The sequence below is a fragment of the Convolutriloba macropyga genome, chromosome 6, assembly GCF_964194025.1.
Source record: "Convolutriloba macropyga chromosome 6, txConMacr16.3, whole genome shotgun sequence".
NCBI classification, from domain to species: Eukaryota; Metazoa; Xenacoelomorpha; order Acoela; family Convolutidae; genus Convolutriloba; species Convolutriloba macropyga.
In genome coordinates this window covers 45,726,002-45,747,272 of record NC_134473.1, presented here as the reverse complement: position 1 = coordinate 45,747,272, position 21,271 = coordinate 45,726,002, and the positions used below count along the sequence as shown (strand labels likewise).

General features: G+C 34.8%; 1 protein-coding gene across 1 annotated transcript in view; it reads left to right on the top strand.

The window, feature by feature from the left end:
- Nucleotides 1–21,271, top strand: part of LOC142341328 (small G protein signaling modulator 2-like) — a 318,101-nt gene that overhangs the window by 238,805 nt on the left and 58,025 nt on the right. The gene's annotated exons all lie outside the window — the stretch shown is intronic.

Genomic DNA, 21,271 nt, shown 5'->3' with positions numbered 1-21,271 from the left:
CTCATTAAGAACATCTGTGGGCGTGACGTCATTTCTCACTCTATCTGGCAAAAGTTTTTAGGTTATTAGCGTGATTGATTTTGATCATGCGTCTTACCTCACTCGACAAAATGGCTTCTGAACTTTCAAGTTTAGGTTTAATTTGAACGAATTTCAGATCTAAGAAATTTATACGTGTAATAAAGGTCCTTAATAAAAGGCTTCTATTTAAAACTTTTTTTACTTTGCAGTGAGTTTTTTACAGTTTTTTATCGACAACTTTTTCAACTCATTTCTCTGTGTTTCTATCTTTGTTATTCCGCACGCAAGTCTCTCCGTAATACCTTGTCATCCGTAATACCTTGTATTATACGAACCATTTCAATAGATAATTATCAAAAATGATTGCTGATTTCTTGATGGTTTATTGATCTAGGTGGATGTTTTGTCGGCTTTGGGTCTGAACTTGCACAGGATAGACAAGGACGTGGCAAGGTGTGATAGGAACCACGCCTATTTTGCAGAGAGACACAACTTGGACAAGCTCAGGCGCATCATGTGCAGGTTAGCTACTGTATGTTATGCCTCTACCAACTCCCATTTCCGAGGTCGAGAAGCTGTAAACGTTTTGTGCGGCATCTTCAGCTGAGAAAATGACAAAATATTTTATTTTCAGAGCTCGTTGAGGGAGCAGTAAGCCGGATGCGATTTTCTGTTTCATTTGTTCATTGCGATTGCTTTTAAGGTAGAAGCGCGGTATTTAATCTTCGCAATGATTGTTATCCCGATGAAACGCCTGAGATGGAAGCTTTTTGACTATCAGCTGCGTGCTTTTTCTTCTCATTTTTTAAATTCTCGTTTTAGCTACGTATGGGAGAATTTAGATGTGGGCTATGTTCAGGGCATGTGTGATATTGTGGCACCCCTTCTAGTCATCTTTGACGACGGTGAGCATTTATTTTCGCTAAGTAAACTTTTCTTGTTCCTTGATTATTTGCGGTTGGTTACCACTTATTTCGCTTATTTGATGAATCAGCTCGCTTGTTATTCCAACCCTCCAGATTTATATGGGGTTGGGACATAATGCCAGCCAGGATCTTTTTCTGCCAAATTTGGCCATTTTTTATACTGCGATAGGGAGAGCTGAGTGTAGCTATTATTTGCCTCCTCTTGGTTTTTTAAGACTCAAAAAGGAGTATTGGTTTTCTATCGATAAGGAGTTTGAATTGAACTGTTTTTGAAAGAACGAGCATATAGATGACCCGTTTTTTTGTTCACTTGGCTCAATTTTTAATTGTTCTTGAACGAAGTTTATAGCAATTATTGTAAGAGTGCTTAATAGCCGCCCTCATCTTCTCTGCCGGCTATTATTGCGCTCGTATTTTTTTTTACTTCGTCAAACTTTTTTTCGCTTTACCATTTTGCCGCTCATTCGACATTTTGCGTGAAATCTTTTTGACTTCTCTAGGCTAGTTTCTCTCTTCTCTCATTTTGCTAAAAATGAATTTGAACATCAGTTGCTAAGCAAAGCAATTCAAAATGAACAGAGTCGGTATAATAAATTGAAGTCAGAAATAGAAACGGGATAAACCCATAAAGCCCAATTTTAGATGCCCACTATTTGAACGTCGTTCCTATAAGTCTTAGTTACCACCTCTAATGCTTATTGGTATTGATAGTAGCCCCTGTAGCCTCTCTCTAAGAAACAGAAGTATGTTCAACTACGAAATGCCATCAAAATAAATCGGACTTAAAAAATATTTTTGTACAAAAATCTTTTTTTTTTCAATATATTCTTTTCGTTCAATCCCAATCATGCTTATTGGAATCAACGGCGGCTATTTTCCGGCAATCTGCCGGGTATGTTGGTTATTTTTCATGCAAATTTTTTGCTTGACCGTTTTTGCGCTTTTCTTCTCAACATTCTTTGACTCAAGTGACTTTTTCACTTTCGCTTTCGTTCTTCATTTTTGAGTGATCTCTATTGCTCTCACTCCGAAGTAAAGCTTGTTGCTAATATAAAGTCGGTTGAAGCTTATCTACAAGAACGGCCTGAGTTCATCAACAAGAAATGGCCGAGTGGGCAGTGCTTTTGGTTAGGAATCGGGACGCCAATGGTTCGAATCCAGGCTTGGTCAAATAATTTTCCACCCGCCTGTCGCTCGAGAGCAATTCTTCCGACACTAGTCAGTTTATGTTAATTGCTCTCAAACGAAGTTTGTTGCAATTATGTTAGTCCTGTTGGTCTTTTTATGCGATTTTTTCGCTTGACCGATTTTGTCTGACGCATTTGACTTTTCGTCCTTTAAACGTAACTTCCAGCGGGCATTAAGTCACATTAGAGGGCGTTAGCCGCGTTTAGTAGTCCTTCAAGTGCGTAGTGTGGTGAAGCTACTGGGAAGGCCGTAATTTAAGGTTAAAAGGTCATTTTTAGGAGTTTTTGAGCCCAAAATGTTGCAATTTTTCGTGTTTTTGTCAGTTGTCAAAATTTTTGTTGGACCAGTCTAACATTGAGGCAGTTCGAAGATAGTAAAGGTCTTTTGCGAGTCATAGGTACTTTTTTTAAACATTTTAAGAGCTATATGTTTTGGCAATCCAAACAAAAACACGCAAATTTATACTAATTTTCATAATTATTTTCAAGCTTTGAAAATGTTTGTCATTTTTTGAGTTTTTTCTGCTCTAGGTGTCAAGAAACCTCCTCTAGAGTTTGATAACAGATTATTGCATAGTTTCTAGTGGTAATAGAATGGTTATCAACATATTACCATCACGAAATTTAGTAGCATTTTTTGACAAAACTTGTCATTTTCATACTTTTTTACATTTATTGTCATTATTCCAGTTGTTTCAGACCCAGTGCTAGAAAACATCATTAAGAGTTTGATAATAAGTTACTGAAAAATTTTTATTGGCCATGGAATAGGTTCAGCTTTTAAAATCACAAATTTAAGCAATTTTTTTTATAGAACATGCAATGATTTTAAGTTTTGAGAATTTAGGTTTCTCCAGCCACAAGTGCCAGGGAATCTCCTCTAGGTTTTGATAATAGGTTACTGTATAGTTTCCAATTGTAATCGAATGTTTTTCAAGATTTTATCACAGTTTTAGCATATTTTTTGACAAAAATTACTTTTTTTATTTTTGTCTTTTATTGTTATTATTCATGTTTTTTCAGCCTCAGGATTCACGAAAAACCTAGGTTTTGGTTTAATATTAAGCTACTGAAAACTTTTCATTAGCCACTGATAGTTTTCAACTTTTATTATCACGAACTTTAGCAATTTTTTTTATAAAACTTGCAATTTTTTGTTTTAAATTTTTTAAACTTTTTTAGGGTTTCTCCTGTCTCAACAGCAACGTTACGTCTTCTAGGGTTTGATAATAGGTTACTGCATAGTTTTGTGATGGTAATGGAATGATTTTAACATATTACCATCACGAATTTTATCATTTTCTTTTTTACAAAACTTGCAATTTTCATAATTTTTGAAATTTATTGTCATAAGTCCAGTTGTTTCAGACCCAGAGCTAGAAAACATCCTTAAGGGTTTGATAATAAGTTACTGAAAAATTTGGCCATGGAATAGGTTCAGCTTTTAGTATCACAAAATTAAGCATTTTTTTCAGAACTTGCAATGATTGTAAGTTTTGAGAATTTAGGTTTCTCCAGCCACAAGTGCCAGGGAATCTCCTCTAGGTTTTGATAATAGGTTACTGTATAGTTTCCAATTGTAATCGAATGTTTTTCAAGATTTTATCACAGTTTTAGCATTTTTTTTGACAAAAATTACATTTTTTATTTTTGTCTTTTGTTATTATTCATGTTTTTTCAGCCTCAGGATTCACGAAAAACCTAGGTTTTGGTTTAATATTAAGCTACTGAAAACTTTTCATTAGCCACTGATAGTTTTCAACTTTTATTATCACAAACTTTGGCAATTTTTTTTATAATACTTGCAATTTTTTGTTTTAAATTTTTTAAACTTTTTTAGGATTTCTCATGTCTCAACAGCAACGTTACGTCTTCTAGGGTTTGATAATAGGTTACTGCATAGTTTTGTGATGGTAATGGAATGATTTTAACATATTACCATCACGAATTTTATCATCTTCTTTTTTACAAAACTTGCAATTTTCATAATTTTTGAAATTTATTGTCATAATTCCAGTTGTTTCAGACCCAGAGCTAGAAAACATCCTTAAGGGTTTGATAATAAGTTACTGAAAAATTTGGCCATGGAATAGGTTCAGCTTTTAGTATCACAAAATTAAGCATTTTTTTTCAGAACTTGCAATGATTTTAAGTTTTGAGAATTTAGGTTTCTCCAGCCACAAGTGCCAGGGAATCTCCTCTAGGTTTTGATAATAGGTTACTGTATAGTTTCCAATTGTAATCGAATGTTTTTCAAGATTTTATCACAGTTTTAGCATTTTTTTTGACAAAAATTACATTTTTTATTTTTGTCTTTTATTGTTATTATTCATGTTTTTCAGCCTCAGGATTCACGAAAAACCTAGGTTTTGGTTTAATATTAAGCTACTGAAAACTTTTCATTAGCCACTGATAGTTTTCAACTTTTATTATCACAAACTTTAGCAATTTTTTTTATAATACTTGCAATTTTTTGTTTTAAATTTTTTAAACTTTTTTAGGGTTTCTCCTGTCTCAACAGCAACGTTACGTCTTCTAGGGTTTGATAATAGGTTACTGCATAGTTTTGTGATGGTAATGGAATGATTTTAACATATTACCATCACGAATTTTATCATTTTCTTTTTTACAAAACTTGCAATTTTCATAATTTTTGAAATTTATTGTCATAATTCCAGTTGTTTCAGACCCAGAGCTAGAAAACATCCTTAAGGGTTTGATAATAAGTTACTGAAAAATTTGGCCATGGAATAGGTTCAGCTTTTAGTATCACAAAATTAAGCATTTTTTTTCAGAACTTGCAATGATTTTAAGTTTTGAGAATTTAGGTTTCTCCAGCCACAAGTGCCAGGGAATCTCCTCTAGGTTTTGATAATAGGTTACTGTATAGTTTCCAATTGTAATCGAATGTTTTTCAAGATTTTATCACAGTTTTAGCATTTTTTTTGACAAAAATTACATTTTTTATTTTTGTCTTTTATTGTTATTATTCATGTTTTTCAGCCTCAGGATTCACGGAAAACCTAGGTTTTGGTTTAATATTAAGCTACTGAAAACTTTTCATTAGCCACTGATAGTTTTCAACTTTTGTTATCACAAACTTTAGCAATTTTTTTTATAATACTTGCAATTTTTTGTTTTAAATTTTTTAAACTTTTTTAGGGTTTCTCCTGTCTCAACAGCAACGTTACGTCTTCTAGGGTTTGATAATAGGTTACTGCATAGTTTTGTGATGGTAATGGAATGATTTTAACATATTACCATCACGAATTTTATCATTTTCTTTTTTACAAAACTTGCAATTTTCATAATTTTTGAAATTTATTGTCATAATTCCAGTTGTTTCAGACCCAGAGCTAGAAAACATCCTTAAGGGTTTGATAATAAGTTACTGAAAAATTTGGCCATGGAATAGGTTCAGCTTTTAGTATCACAAAATTAAGCATTTTTTTTCAGAACTTGCAATGATTTTAAGTTTTGAGAATTTAGGTTTCTCCAGCCACAAGTGCCAGGGAATCTCCTCTAGGTTTTGATAATAGGTTACTGTATAGTTTCCAATTGTAATCGAATGTTTTTCAAGATTTTATCACAGTTTTAGCATTTTTTTTGACAACAATTACTTTTTTTATTTTTGTCTTTTATTGTTATTATTCATGTTTTTTCAGCCTCAGGATTCACGAAAAACCTAGGTTTTGGTTTAATATTAAGCTACTGAAAACTTTTCATTAGCCACTGATAGTTTTCAACTTTTATTATCACGAACTTTAGCAATTTTTTTTATAATACTTGCAATTTTTTGTTTTAAATTTTTTAAACTTTTTTAGGGTTTCTCCTGTCTCAACAGCAACGTTACGTCTTCTAGGGTTTGATAATAGGTTACTGCATAGTTTTGTGATGGTAATGGAATGATTTTAACATATTACCATCACGAATTTTATCATTTTCTTTTTTACAAAACTTGCAATTTTCATAATTTTTGAAATTTATTGTCATAATTCCAGTTGTTTCAGACCCAGAGCTAGAAAACATCCTTAAGGGTTTGATAATAAGTTACTGAAAAATTTGGCCATGGAATAGGTTCAGCTTTTAGTATCACAAAATTAAGCATTTTTTTTCAGAACTTGCAATGATTTTAAGTTTTGAGAATTTAGGTTTCTCCAGCCACAAGTGCCAGGGAATCTCCTCTAGGTTTTGATAATAGGTTACTGTATATTTTCCAGATGTAATGGCATGTTTTTCACGATTTTATCACATTTTTAGCATTTTTTTGACAAATCTTGCATATTTTTTTTGACATTTATTGTCATTAATGTTTTTTCAGCCTCAGGGTTTACAAAAACCTCGGTTTTGATTAAATATTAAGCTACTGAAAACTTTTCATTAGCCACTGATAGTTTTAAACTTTTTTATCACAATTTTTAGCAATTTTTTGATAATACTTGCAATTTTTCTGTTTTAAATTTAAACATTTTTAAGGGTTTCTCCTGTCTCAGCAGCCACGTTACGTCCTCTAGTGTTTGATAGTAGGTTACTGTATGGTTTCTAGATGTATTGGAATGTTTTTCAAGATTTTAATATCAAGATTTTGTGCAATTCGAAGAAATATTTGCAATTTTTTGAATATTTTTGTATTTTTTCTGACCGGCACCAGGGGCCAGGCACCTCCTCTAAGGTTTGATAATAAGCTGCCGCATAGTTTCTAGAGTTAATGGAATGATTATGAATTTTTTATTGACCCGAGTATTCCCAAATTTTTGATAAAATTTAGTTTTTTTCAAGTTCTGATAATTTTTACCATGTTCCAAGTTAATGGATCTTTATGAGCCAGTGAAAATTTTTAAGGCTTGAAATAGGAATGCTGGATAGTCTCATGAGATAAATGAAATGGTTCTAAATATATTATTATCACGAATTTTAGCAAGATTTTGTTAAAATTTTTTATTGTTAAGTTTTGAATATTTTTGTCCTTTTCTGGGTTTAACGATCATTACTGGCCGACGAAACTTTTTAAGTCCTGCAAATGGGATACATAGCAGAACTCCAGAGACAAAAACTTTGCGAATATGTTTTTACTGCAAAATCTGGAAACTTGCAGTGTCGAATCTCGTCATGGAATGTTATCCTAGCTCTCTGTCTCTCTCTGTTAGTTGGGGTTTCTTTCCTTCTCTTTATCGTTCACGTTTTATCTCTCACACTCTATCTCTCCTTCCTTAACTCTTTTGTTGATGCCGCACTTCAGATGCTGTCATGTGGCGTGATGTCATTATCTGTTACTCTCACCTCACGCCCCTTCAATGAAGCTAAAGCTAGCCTCTAGACCGTGGCTAGCTAATGCCGAAGCCAACCGGTCGTTTTAGAGCGATTCGCTCGACGTTAGTCGGTTTCCAAATTATATTTTGGTTTCTGGTCGAAATTTTGATCAACGGTGCAACAATTATATTACTCTCTAGATTTATACAATTTCTGATAGCCTAAAACTGCTTGCATTTCAATTGCAATATGGCTCATATCTTTCAATTTTGCGGTCTTTTTTAACAGACCGCTAAGCGATCTCTGGATTTTTTTTGTTTCAAGATTTTTGTTACAACCATATGACGTCACAATCACTTCAAACCTGCTTTCTGTTTATTCGTTCATGCAATTTCATTTGAATCGCAAGCGTGACGTCATTTTGTACTCTCAGTGGAGCGAGTTTTCTTTTCAATCGCGCGATTAAGTTTTTGGTCACACTTGACCTACCTAACTCTCAAAAATGACTTCCTCATTTGACTTTTTACTTTAATTCTAAGAGATAAGGTCAAATGGGTGTGTGTCACTCTAAATGAAGGTTATTTGAGTGCAGCTAATAGAAGCAGCTATAACTCATGCAGATTCTCAATCAAATATAACAGCTCAGATCTTAATGAAGAGATTAAATTTCTTTTTTGGTCTGTCTTTTTAGAGACTACAGATCTACGAAGCTATTGCGGCTATTTTCTGGCAATCTGCCAGCTATGTTTAATAGCCACACAGCGATAGCTGGGTCTATTATTGGCCTTCTCTTGGTTTTTTTTATTTCGTCGTCATGATTTTTGTTACGACCATATGACGTCACAGCCACTTTTTATTCATTCGTTCATGCAATTTTAACTGAATTGCATGCGTGACGTCATTTTTCGCTCTTTTTGGAGCGATTTTTTTTGTTCATTCGAGTGATTAAATTTTTGGTCACACTTGACTTACCTCACTCTCAAAAATGACTTCCTTTCTTTGAAATTGACTTTTATTTACTTTAATTCAAAGAGATAGGGTCAAATGGGTATGTGTCACTCTAAATGAAGGTTATTTGAGATCAGCTAAGAGGCAGCAATAACTTATACAGATTTTTAATCAAAATATAACAGATCAGCCATCAATGAAAAGACAAATTTTTTAGTCTGTCTTTTTTTACTGTTTTTTTAGACTGCCGATCTACGAATCTATTGCGGCTATTTTCTGGCAATCTGGCAGCTATGTTTATGCAATTTTTTGGTTGACCAATTTTTTCGTCTGACCCATTTAACAAGAAACGGGATAAACAGGTAGCGCCTGGAAGGCATTACGGGCCCTCAGAGCTTTACGCCTTACCATTTACTATATGCGATTCACCAAAGTGTTTTTGAGGAGACAATTTCATGGTGTTAGGGGGCGGTTCTTAATCATAAAAGTTTGACCCCCTCGGTCAAAAAAGACCCTCCCGCTGTCACTCCACCCCCCCCCCCCCCCAACACGCCCCCAGTCCACCCTCCTCCACCTGGTGGTTTGGACCTCCTCTCGTCGAACCCTACCCCCCATTTCTGCTCAGCCCCCATGCAAGCAGCTCTCCCAAGCTGTGTAGTGTCGGTTAATGGGAACGCAGAGACAAATCTTGTAATCAAATAGTTAAATTAGAAATAATGGTTGACAACTGTGGCGATTAACACGAAACTCAGTCCATATTTATTACCCCAAATTACGGCACTTTTACATTCATGGTGATCACCTTTAATTTAACTAGCTATTTACTCTGATAATTTACTTCTCTAAAAGATCAAGGGTCATCATATCACCTATAACAATGAAAAGTTGGGGACAAATCCAGTATAAATAGCACGTGTTAGCTCCTTGTTGCATTCACTCATTTCATAAATAACCAAGATGTAAATCAGCACATGGATGAGGTACGTATACCTTTCTATACTTTAAACAATTAACATTATACTTTCAACACTTCTCCTATCATGTTAAGTGTTTGTTCCGAGAAGGACGTCACGAAAAAGTGATACTTTGGTCCTTCCCAATGCTTTTGAAAGTATGTCTGCCGGAAGGCGATCGGTAGGTAAGTAGTTTAGCTCTAATAGTCGACTTTCGACTATATTCCGAACGAAGTGCACTTTTAATGAAAAGTGCTTTGTCTTTCCGTGATTCATCGAATTTTTATTAGGAGCAATACAAGCTTGATTGTCTACAAAGACGTTTAGTGGCTGCTGGATTTCTAAATCTAATTCTCGTAATAGGTTTACCAAATGTACTGCTTCTTCACTGGCCTCGACTACGGCGTTAAGCTCAGCCTCAGCTGTTGAAGTAGATACACACTTTTGTAACTTGCTAGCCCAACTGATTGCACCTGAACTATTATTAAGTTTAAAACAGAAACCACTTGTACTTTTTCTATTGTCTATGTTGCCTACCCAATCTGAGTCTGAAAACCCTGTTAACTCCAGTTTCTCACTTTTTCTAAAAACCATCTTTTCTGATTTTTCCCTTTTAGGTAACGTAAACACCCTTTTGCCGCATTCCAATGTCGCCTTCCAGGATTTTCAACAAAAGAACTCAATAAATTGGCTGCGTGCGCAATATCTGGTCTACTTGTTAATGCCAGATAGTTCAGGCATCCCACTATACCCCTATAGTAACATGATTGCATTTCTCTATGCTCATTGCTGCCTATTTCAGGTGAATCTAATTTTGACAGTTTCAAGCTAACATCTAATGGTGTTTCCAGTGTCTTCGATTCGCTCATGTTAAACTTCTCTAGCAATTTTTCTACATAAGCTTCTTGACTTAGCTTTATTTCGTTTTCTGTTCGCTCATTTTTTATATTTAAAAACCAACTAAGATCTCCATAACTGCTAATTTGAAATTGCTCACTAACTTTATTTTTAAAGTTTTCACAAAAGTCTTCCTGCATTCCTAATATCACCATATCATCTACCCAAAGACACACTAATCCCTCTATACCATTTTCTCCTTTCTTTATGAAAATACACTCATCTTGAATAGCCGGCGTGAAACCTAATTGGTTGAGAAAAGTTTTGATTGTTAGGTGCCAATTTCTACCGGACTGTTTCAATCCATATAAACTTTTCCTCAGCTTACAAATTAATGGATTTCCTTGCTTGTCAAACTTTTCAAACTCTTCGGGCTGTTGCATAAAGATTTCCTCTTCGATGTCAGCGTTTAAGTATGCTGTTTTGATATCCATTTGTTTTAACTCGATGTTTTTATATACTGCGTAGCTTATCAGTACTCGAATTGTTGAGAGGCGTGTTGTTGGTGAGTAGGTTTCGTTGTGATCCCGACCTGGAACTTGGCTAAATCCTTTTGCTACGAGTTTTGCCTTATACCTTGTTATCTCCCCACTAGGACCAAACTTAAGAGCAAAGCGCCAGCGGCTACCAATGGGTTTATTTCCTTTGTTCTCAACCAGTTCCCAAACTTTATTTTCCACTAATGAGTTGTATTCCAATTTCATTGCCTCGTACCAGTTCTTATCCCTAATTGCTTCATCAATAGACTTAGGTAGCAGTTCGTTGTTAACAATTTCAACAAGGAAAGCTACCGGGTTTAAATCTCTATCAACATCTGAATGATGCTTGTTGACTATCTCCTCCTTCTTTTCTTTGACTTCAATAAACATTTCGTTTTCGTTGAAAGTTACATTGCGAGATTTTCTAACCTTAAAGACCCCTTTGTCATTTGGAGTACCTACCAGATAAGTCTTACTATTGTCTGAAGACCCTAAGAATATTCCTTTTTGAGAAGTTCTATCAATCTTACCACGAAATTTTTTTTCAACATGAACGAAAGCTGAACAACCAAACACTTTGATTGATTCTAAGTTAGGTTTTTCTTGTACATTGCCTCAAAAGGTGTCTTCTGAATACCTGAATGGAAACAAAAATTTTTAATCTCACTTGCCATGTTAAGTGCATATGGCCAATACTCTTTTTCTAAACCTGACTGCTCTAAAAGACATCTAGCCATTGGGGTGATTGTCACCCAATTCCTCTCAACCTTTCCGTTTTCTTGTGGTGTATCCGGTGCCGAGAACTCAAGCCTAACGCCTTTTCGTCTACATAATTGTTTTATGTCATTTGACACATATTCCCCTGCACCGTCACAAACTAAGGTTCCTGGTTGTCCGATGTCTGCAAAGAACTGTTCAACTTTTTCAAAGGCCTCGTCCCTTGTCCTCAAAAAATATAGTTTCTGATATCTGCTAAAACTATCCACGAACCCTATTGCATACCTGTGACCATCAACCGCTTCCGGTTGGATGGGCCCTAATATGTCGGTATGAACAATTTCTAAGACTTCAATTGCTCTTGTTCCTGAGTCTCTTGGTACTGGAAGTTTCTTTGATTTATTTAGCTGACATATTTCACAGTTTGCTAAATCATGCTCGTTTACTTTTAGCCCCACTGCGTGATCTTTTAATTTATATCTGTCCTCAACATTGTTATGACCCAAACCTTTATGCCACAAACTAAGGGGATCTCCATTTGCTAAGTTGCACTGCTCGCCGTAATCAATGTTATGCCAGATAAATAAACTATCTCTTTCATCGAAAGGGAAAACTGTTCCGTTCTTAGTTCGTATTTCTAAAGTCCCACCAAAGACGACCTCATTACCTGTTGCTCTAAGTTTTGACACTGATATCAGATTCCTTGTGTTGTTGGGAACAAGCAACGCATTATTTAATCTTATTTTTCGCGCTAGACCATTGGAAGCCAAAACCCTAATTTCAACTGTTCCTTTCCCACTAATTGAACTTTTACTGCTGTTTGCATTAGTGATGGTACCAGAATACTCCTTGTCTATATCTATGAATAAACTTTCATCTATAATCATATGACTGGTAGCACCTGAGTCTAAAACAAGGTTGTTTTCCGACGTTTGAAAGAAGAAGATCTCTTCTTGTTCTAAATTCTGCTCCTCAACTAAATTTTGCGTGCCCCTCTGGTTGGTTCTCCTGCTTTGACTTACAAACTTTTTCTCATGTTTCTGTTGTTTTCTACAAAATTTAGCTATATGTCCGTTCTCACCACACTTAAAACATTTCATCTGAGAAGCTTTGGTTTGTTCAGGAATCGTTTTCTTAAACCTACATTCTTTTGCGATATGTCCCATTTTCTGGCAGTTGAAACATTTCCGTTCCTTATTAAAGAATACGCTCTCCGTTTTGGTTTTTACATTTTCATTATCGAAGTTTATCAGGTCCCGTTTTATTTCCTCTAGAGTTTTCTCGTCTTTGCTGTATTTCACGAGTGTTGCGAAATTTTCATATTCCTTCGGGAGCCATTTTAGAATTATTGAGACAAACATTTTTTCACTAATTGCTTCATTCACTAGTGTTAAGTTATATTGCATATCATATGCTCTGGTGAGATAATCTACTATACTCTCACTTGAAGTCTTCCTAAGGCTAGTTAATTGAGCTATCAATTTGTGTAGCTGGGGTCTCTCAAAACTTTTGAAGCGTTTACACAGTACATCCCAAGTTCTTGTGCCATCACCCTTATGTGGTCTAAGAAAAAGAACTGATGTTTTGTCTAAAGCCTGAACTAACTCGTACCACAATGTCTTTTTCTCTTCTAATTCTTCCCTCCCCTTTTCTATAGCTTGCCTACGTTGCTCCTCCGAAGAATTATTTCTAACAGCTGGCACATAATCTAGATAGGTGGCTTCTCCACTAAGAACTTTACCAAGTTTTAAAGAGTGCATACAAGCCTCAAACTGTTCAGCAAAATACAAGAAATCATCTTCACGCCCGCTGAATACCAATCTTTCTGATTTTGAGCTCATTGTTAGGCTTTCCTTATTTTCGTTTATTTTCCGTTCGTCTTAAACTAACTCGTTAACTTTAATTGTTCCCTACTGAACCAAAGACTTATGCTGCCCCAACAAATCTGTCCTAAGCGATTACTGCTCTAGGTAAATATTCTTTTTGTAAAAAGGGTCGGGCTGTGAAAAAAATCTTGTTCGGACTTAGATCAAAACTCCTTTCCTTTCTACGCGTGTTTGAATCTGTTGCCTGTTGGTGGCTGTGTTATAGGGCGACGAAGCGGTGAGTCGTTATGTTTGTGTATCCAAAAAATGCTTTTTAGCACCAGGTTAGCACTTGTTGTAATATGGTAGCACTTGTTAGGAAAAAAAAACACTAAGCAAAAAGAGTTTGGTCGACTAAATTAATCTAGAAGTTGGTGTTCTGTTCGAGTTCTGTAATATCCTTTACAAAATCGAAAGCAGGACATTGACATTGAGCCAGGGTTTTTCTGCCGCGATTAAGCACGATGAAGATACCAACACCCTCCGAGGATAATGTACTCGAATCCTAATCCTAGTCCTAATTAGGAAATGTTTTACCACCAACTTTTGTGTCTTTCGACCAAACTTTTATCTTACAGAAGCACAGCACACACAACTGAAAATGAAACAGTTGTTTAGGCTGAGCTGTTCTCAGCTATACTAAGCAATACTGGTTCCCCGACAGCTCTGTTATACAATTCAACCTCCGCGCTCCTTTTTGATCCCCACAACAGCTCCACTCACTCTTTACTTCAAGCAGAATCCACTGCTTAGCTACACACACTTAGTACTCCACGATTGAAGTCCCCCGACCAGGTACACAAGCTCTCGACCCAACAGATGAAGTCCCCCAACCAGCTTCACAAACTGCTCACTTCTTAAGTGAAGTCACCCAACCACTTACAAAAGCTTCCAACTCCACAATTGAAGTCCCCCAGCCAGTCACACAAGCTTTCAACTTCACAACTGAAGTCCCCCAACCAGTTACACAAGCTTCTTACTCTTGCTTCTTCTGGTCTCACTTGGCCACTTCTTGACTACAAGGCTTGTCTCTCCTTGTCTTCTCTGTTTTCCTCCCCCAGTGATTTCAGCGATCCTCTTATGTAGCAAAGAGGCGCAGCAACAACGTTTTTCTATTTACGATGGGGGTTGATTACTTAACTTAGAAAAGCTCTGGGCCCATAACCTGTCGGTTAATGGGAACGCAGAGACAAATCTTGTAATCAAATAGTTAAATTAGAAATAATGGTTGACAACTGTGGCGATTAACACGAAATTCAGTCCATATTTATTACCCCAAATTACCGCACTTTTACATTCATGGTGATCACCTTCAATTTATAACTTCCTTGACTTCTTATGACATCCGATCTTAACTAGCTATTTACTCTGATAATTTACTTCTCTAAAAGATCAAGGGTCATCATATCACCTATAACAATATGAAAAGTTGGGGACAAATCCAGTATAAATAGCACGTGTTAGCTCCTTGTTGCATTCACTCATTTCATAAATAACCAAGATGTAAATCAGCACGTGGATGAGGTACGTATATCTTTCCATACTTTAAACAATTAACATTATACTTTCAACATGTAGTACGGAAGCCAACCCCTCATCAGTCGTTGGAGAGCAATTCGACCGACGTGAGTGGGTTATGTTTCAATAATTTTTCGGGTAGACTTTTTAATTAGCGTATATGACAACTGAGTATATTTTGTTAATGATGTGAGGTGTTTTTGCGTTATACAATTTATTGTGCACATAATCAGTTTTACCTAAATTTTTTGCAGTTTTTGTGTTTTGGTTTGATTTTCTGGAAAATCTTTTTGTTGCGTCGGGGATCTCGACTTATTGCTACTAATACCTCAATTATTTTTTATGTTTGGTGTTCTAACCTCAATGAAGTTTTATGTCATATTGAGATTTCATGAATATTTTGACGATTGTATTTTTTTCGATGTTTCCAATCTTCGAATTCTGTTTGACCGGTTTAATTTGAAATTAAAATGGCTGTAATTAAATTGGACTTGTAGTGTTGAATAATGAAGTATACGTGTTCTACTTTTTCAGCTTCAGTTTTCGAGATTTCAAATTGATGGAGATGCAATTTTGCTACCACTGTTTGTAATGTGCCCGTAACCACCACATTCGACACCTTTTTTGTTTTCTCAAAAATATCTTTGATGAAATGTTGCCATTGTCTATAATTTTGTTTGCTCAGCTTTTCTGAGTTGTGTAAAATTGTTCCGATTTTATCTTTTCCTTGTGTTCTGTTCATTTTATTTTTTATACTTCAGTTGTGAGAATTTATTGGCATCATTTTTACTTTTTTGTTTTTTGGGCCTTATGCCTGAAATAGCTAATGTTTCTATCCGATACTTCCTGCGGCTAAATTTAAGTAATGAACGAATTTTATGCTTTTGAATTTTGTTTTCTGTTATGTTTCCTAATAACTGCGGTTTTGCAGAGGGAAGTATTTGTTAAATTTTTAATAGCCGCGTCAGCAATTCCAGGCGGCTATTGTTGCTCTCCTAATTTTTTTACAGTTCAAAGAATTTGAATTGTATTGGAGCGCTGTCTTTTTTAAGGTCTGTTCACACATTTTTATGATTTTTGAAGTCAAATAAGTCAAATTGGAGTAGTGATTGCGAGTGGTTTTACGGCGTGTGGTTTTTACGGCGTAAAATTTTTTACTCCTTTTTCAAAGTAGAGCGAGAAAACAGTGTCTGAACAAAAATTCGCTTTTTCGCTAGTGTTTTTTTTATTCACATGCGGCAATTTCACTTTGTTTTTTTAACTGTTTTTTTTTCAATTGTTTGGATTGGATTTTTTTTCTAAATGGTTTTTCCAATCCATTCATAGCTGATTCTAGGCCTAGTTTTTTTGTTGGAATGAATTTTACATTTCTCGCTAGTGGTTTTTTGTTCTCGCTAGTGGCATTTTGACATTGATTTTCTTTTTTTTTGTTTTTTTTTATCGTATTTTCCGAAATGGTTTTCTCAATTCACTCATAGTCCGTTCTAGGTCTAATTTTCTGTTTATTCCTGCTATGTTTTTACAATTCAAAGAATTTTAATTGTATTGGTGCGCTGTGTTTTTTTTTAAGATGTGTTCACACATTTTTCAATGACTTCGATCTTTCAAAACGGGATAAACAGGTAAAGCCCAGCGGGCATTAAGTTTCATTGGAGGCTCAAAGTGGGCTTTAGTAGTCCTTCAAGTGCTTATAGTGGTGAAGCTGCTGGGATGGCCTTAATTTAAGGTTAAATGGTCATTTTTAGGAGTTTTTGGGCTCAAAATGGTGCAATTTTTCATGTTTTTTGTGATTTTTTTAATTGTGAGTTTTTTTGTTTGATTAGTCTGAGGTTGATATTTTTAAAAGTTCATGAAAGCTTTTTGCGAGACAAAATTGCTTGTTATGACCATTTTGTGAGCTATATGTTTTGGGTACTACAAACACAAACATGCAAAATGATCCTAATTTTCGCAATTTTTTTTAAGGTTCTTTTGAACATTTTTGTCATATTTTGAGTGTTTTAGCTAGGTGTCAAGAAACCTCATCTAGGGTTTAATAAGGGGTTTGATGATAGATTACTGCTTAGTTTCTAGTGGTAATGGAATGTTTTTCAACTTTTTGCCATCATGAATTTTAGCATTTTTTGACAAAACTTGCATTTTTTTCATTTTTTGACATTGTCATTATCCAAGTTGTTTGAGTCCCAGGGGCAAGAAAACCTCATCAGTAGTTGGATAATAAGTTACTGAAAAATTTTTAGTTGTCATGGAGTAGGTTTCAACTTTTGAACATCACAAATTTTAGCGATTTTTTTTTGACAAAATACGCATTTTTTTCAGGTTTTTGAAAATTTTCGTTATTTTTCAGTTTTTCCAGCTTGAGGGACCAGACAATCTCTTTGAGGTTTGTTAATAGGGCACTGCATAGTTTCTAGTAACAATGGAATGATTTTTAACATTTTAATGTCTCGAATTTTAGCATTTTTTTGATAAAATCTGCATTTTTTTAAGGTTTCCTAAAGTTTTTGTCAGTTTTTGATATTCGTCTATTCTCAAGTGCGAGAAAACATATTCCACGTTCTAATAAAAATTACTGCATGGGTTTTATTTTCAATGGATTTGTTTTCAACAATTTAACCTTTCGACTTTTAGATTTTTTTAAAATAAAATTTGCAATTTTTTTCAAATTTTTTCAACGTATTTGTATTTTATTTATTTTTTCTTGCCTCAGTAGTCAGGTAACTTCATCCAGTGTTTGATAGTATGTTGTTGAATAGTTGCTAGGGTGCAATTGAATGGCTTTCATCCTTCTAATAGAACGAATTTCTTTTTTTTGAAATTTTAAAATTATTGTCTATCGATCTATGAGCCTATGAGTTTTTTGAAGTTTCGAATTGGGTTACTGGATAGCCTCTAGAGACACAGAAATGATTCTGAAGATATTTATATCACGATTTTTAGCAACATTTCTTTATAATTTTCTAATGATTTTTAATTTTTTGTTCATTTTCGAGTTAATCGATCTTCAAGGGCCAATGAAAATTTTTCAGTTCTTGCTGATATAATCTTGGACCGATTTCAGGTATTGCTGATATAATACTGGACCCATTGGTTTTTAACATGTTTTTGAAACAGAAATTTTTAAAGGCAAAAAATTTTGCCTTAGTTTTAAAAGCTTCAAGAGTTTTAGCAATAAGTATATTTTTGTTTAGGTTTGATTCTTTCAGTTTCTCAATTTTATGAGATGATTTTGTTTGTGTTCTGGCTGAAATTGTTCAATTGATCTGCTGGTCAGGTAGAGTACGTCTGAATTTTTCATTCAATTCTTTGAATTGTATTTCAGGACTTGTCCTGCTATGTTTTATTTCGTCTAACAGATTTTTGTTTGGTCTTACCCTGACTTCTTGGAATTGCCTTTTTCAATGACTTCAGTGACTTCTACTGCTTTGCGGTTAAAATTTCCGTTCATGACGTCATTTCTGATTGTAGGTCAATTGCGTGACTTACCTCACTAAACAAATGACTTCTGAACTCACTTATGCAACTTTAAATTTTATGAACATTTACTAATTAAATGTCAATAGTGTGCATCTAAGTAGTGCCAAATTTATATGCCCTAATTCCTGAGTAATAGTGTCTTGAGGTTTAATATCGAATGTGAATTTTGAAAAAGCTCCATTAGGGCTTTTTCCTTGTAGAGCAAATGTGTCTCATAAGAATGACAGTCCAAATCTATCACAAAAAGTCTAGTGGTATATTAAAAAGCTGGTGGTTGATCTATCAATCATATTTCTTCAGTTGTTTCGATTCATGGTAGGCAACAAGCGTCTATGGTGGCTATTTTTCGGCAATCTGCCGGCTATGTTATCAGTTTTTGAGACGCCAAAACGAAAACTTGAATGTTTTCTAGTGAACTATATTTCAGTTTTTGTATTTTTTTAATATTCAGTTCCGTTGCTAAGAATATTATCTGTCTTTATCTCCCAATGACTTTTGAGTAGCAGTGTGAGACTGCTTTTTGTGACAATGATCATCCCTGTCTGTTTTTGAGTTTGTCAGTTTTTGTCGATCGTCACTATTTTTCAGGATTTTCACTTGTTTTCAACACTACCAGATAGGGGTTTAAACGATAAAATTTTGCGATTTTCCAGTGAATTTTCTTTGTTAACATTTTGCCATGTGATTTGAATCTTTGTTGCATCTCTGAGTGGTTTCAGCTTTGAGTGATTAGCTTTGTAATAGTTTTCATTTGCTTGCTTCAATGGTGAACTTTTTCTGCTAGGACACTGGTTTCAAACCTAAAACAAAAGTTACAGTTTATTTTGATGAGGCAACGCAAACTGATTTCAAACGAAAGGTAGTTTTTCTGGCTTCAATTGACGTTTTGTCGGGTTGGGCTGACTTGGATGCGCTGCGTTGAGAGTGTCTTTTCGATTTGGAACGTTTTTCGAGAGAATTCATCCAGATATGCTTTCAACCGTTTTTCTGTCCATTTGGGCTCATTGTTTGCCTATAATTAGGTTTTCTGTAGAATTTTTAAGTTCGTCTCTGTGGTATTATGTGGCCCTCTATGATTTAAGATAGTTTTTAAGGGCCCGATAATGCCCCAACGGTAGAATCGGCTTTTCTCAATTTTTTTCTAGTTTTATATATTAAGTTTTTTGTTTTAGGTCTGTAAACGGTCAGTCTTGTAATCATGGTTTATAGTAACCTTCGTTTGTTAAAGAATGCATTGCGTTTAGACGTGAGCTGTTTTGTTTTTAAACGATTTATTAATCCGAGCTGTGGTGGGCTTGGTTTGGATTTCAGTTTGGGTTATTGGATTTAGCCTTTTCTTTCGACTTCTTGGTACTTTGATTTTTTCTAGCATTAATTGTTGTTCAATAAATTCTTGTTTCATAATAATTTTTTGACATTTTTCAGCAAAATATTTAAATTTCTTGTAATTTGATTGTTTTAAAAGATTTTGTTTTAATGCGTTTATAATAGCGGTACAGCGATAGATGGAGCTATTATTGGCGTTCAGTTGATTTGTACTACTCTTTGGTACTCTCTGGAGGTTCTTTTACTTGAAATATTATTCGTTCCGACGGCCTTTTGACCTAAAAGCAAAAGTGAATAAAATTGTCGTGTGTACTAATTTTTTTGATCATGCGTTGCGTTCAGGTAATGAGTTTTCGACCGTAAAAATAGTTTTGACACTATGGCGCATATAGATAACCAATTTAAACCGTTTTTCGGCCAATTGGTTCGGTCTTAGTGCTTGTGATTTGGTTTTTTGTGGAACTAATTTTGTTCGATGTTCTAGTAATATGTACCACTCTGCGTTTGATACCAGAGGTTTTTCTATTGCCTAATAATGCGTTTCAAGATCAAAAGAGGGCACATGTTTTGATGTCTCAATTGTATTTTTGGCTTTTTTTCTGAATGTTTTTTCTACTTTTGGATCTTTATACTTTTAAAACCAGTGCAATTAGCAACATTTTGTTTAATAATTCCTGCAGTGAATGCCTTTTTTATAACTTCGGGTATATTTGTTTTATAAAATTTGTACACCTGCTAAACTGATTTTGGTGGTTATGACGATGCTGAATTTTGATTGGTTGAAAAAGACTTTTTTAAACTTATACAGCACACATTCATTATCTTGAAATTCATACAGACGATTCTGCTCAGTACAGTTCAGTTGCTTACTAAATTACTTGAATTGAAAACTTGTAGCAGAAAAAGAGCGTTTTTACCGAACCCGCGCCCCGAATAGCACTTAGCAAAAACTTGCAATTAAAAGCCTTTATTAGAAAGGATACTGCAACGATAACTCTGTCTTCATACAATATAGCACTTGGCACTAGCACCTACAAAGCCGCCTCTAAAAAGATAAAAAAAGGAAGAAGCAAACTAAGAAGAGAGTTATCATATGGCGACAGAGATGTTGAACGCTTACTTCTGTTAAAAAGAAAGAAAAATTTGCAACGCATGGAATTAGCCATTAACGGAAAAACTTACAATCTTCGAATCATTAGAAAAACAAACACTGGAATTAGCCTTTATTTTATCGCAGAGGAGACAATCAAACCGATATCAAACGAATCCGTATTACAAAAAACTCAGAACTTTACAATTTCTTTCAAAACTATCGAATTCGAGAAATTAACCAAGCCACTAGCACAAACCAACTTTACCCATTCAAAATTATTTGAGCATCAACCTATTTGTTTTGCTAGCAAAGAGAAAATACAACGCAAGCCACAACAATACTTCTATGACACTGTTGGAAGGCTATCATCCTAGAAACCCGCTCGTATTTTTCAACGACAAAACAATCGACAGAAAAGTAAGTCAGAAACTTGCAGCGAAGAACAAAAAAGACCAACCAAATAGCCTAAACTGCAAACTCTGTGACACAGCTAAATTGGAGAAGCGCACAAATTGCTCTTTCCACAGAAACACTTCAACAACGAACTGACTAAAAGAAAATGGCAGATCCAAGTCCGCCTCACGTACATCTGAAAAGGTTCTCAGGACTACCAA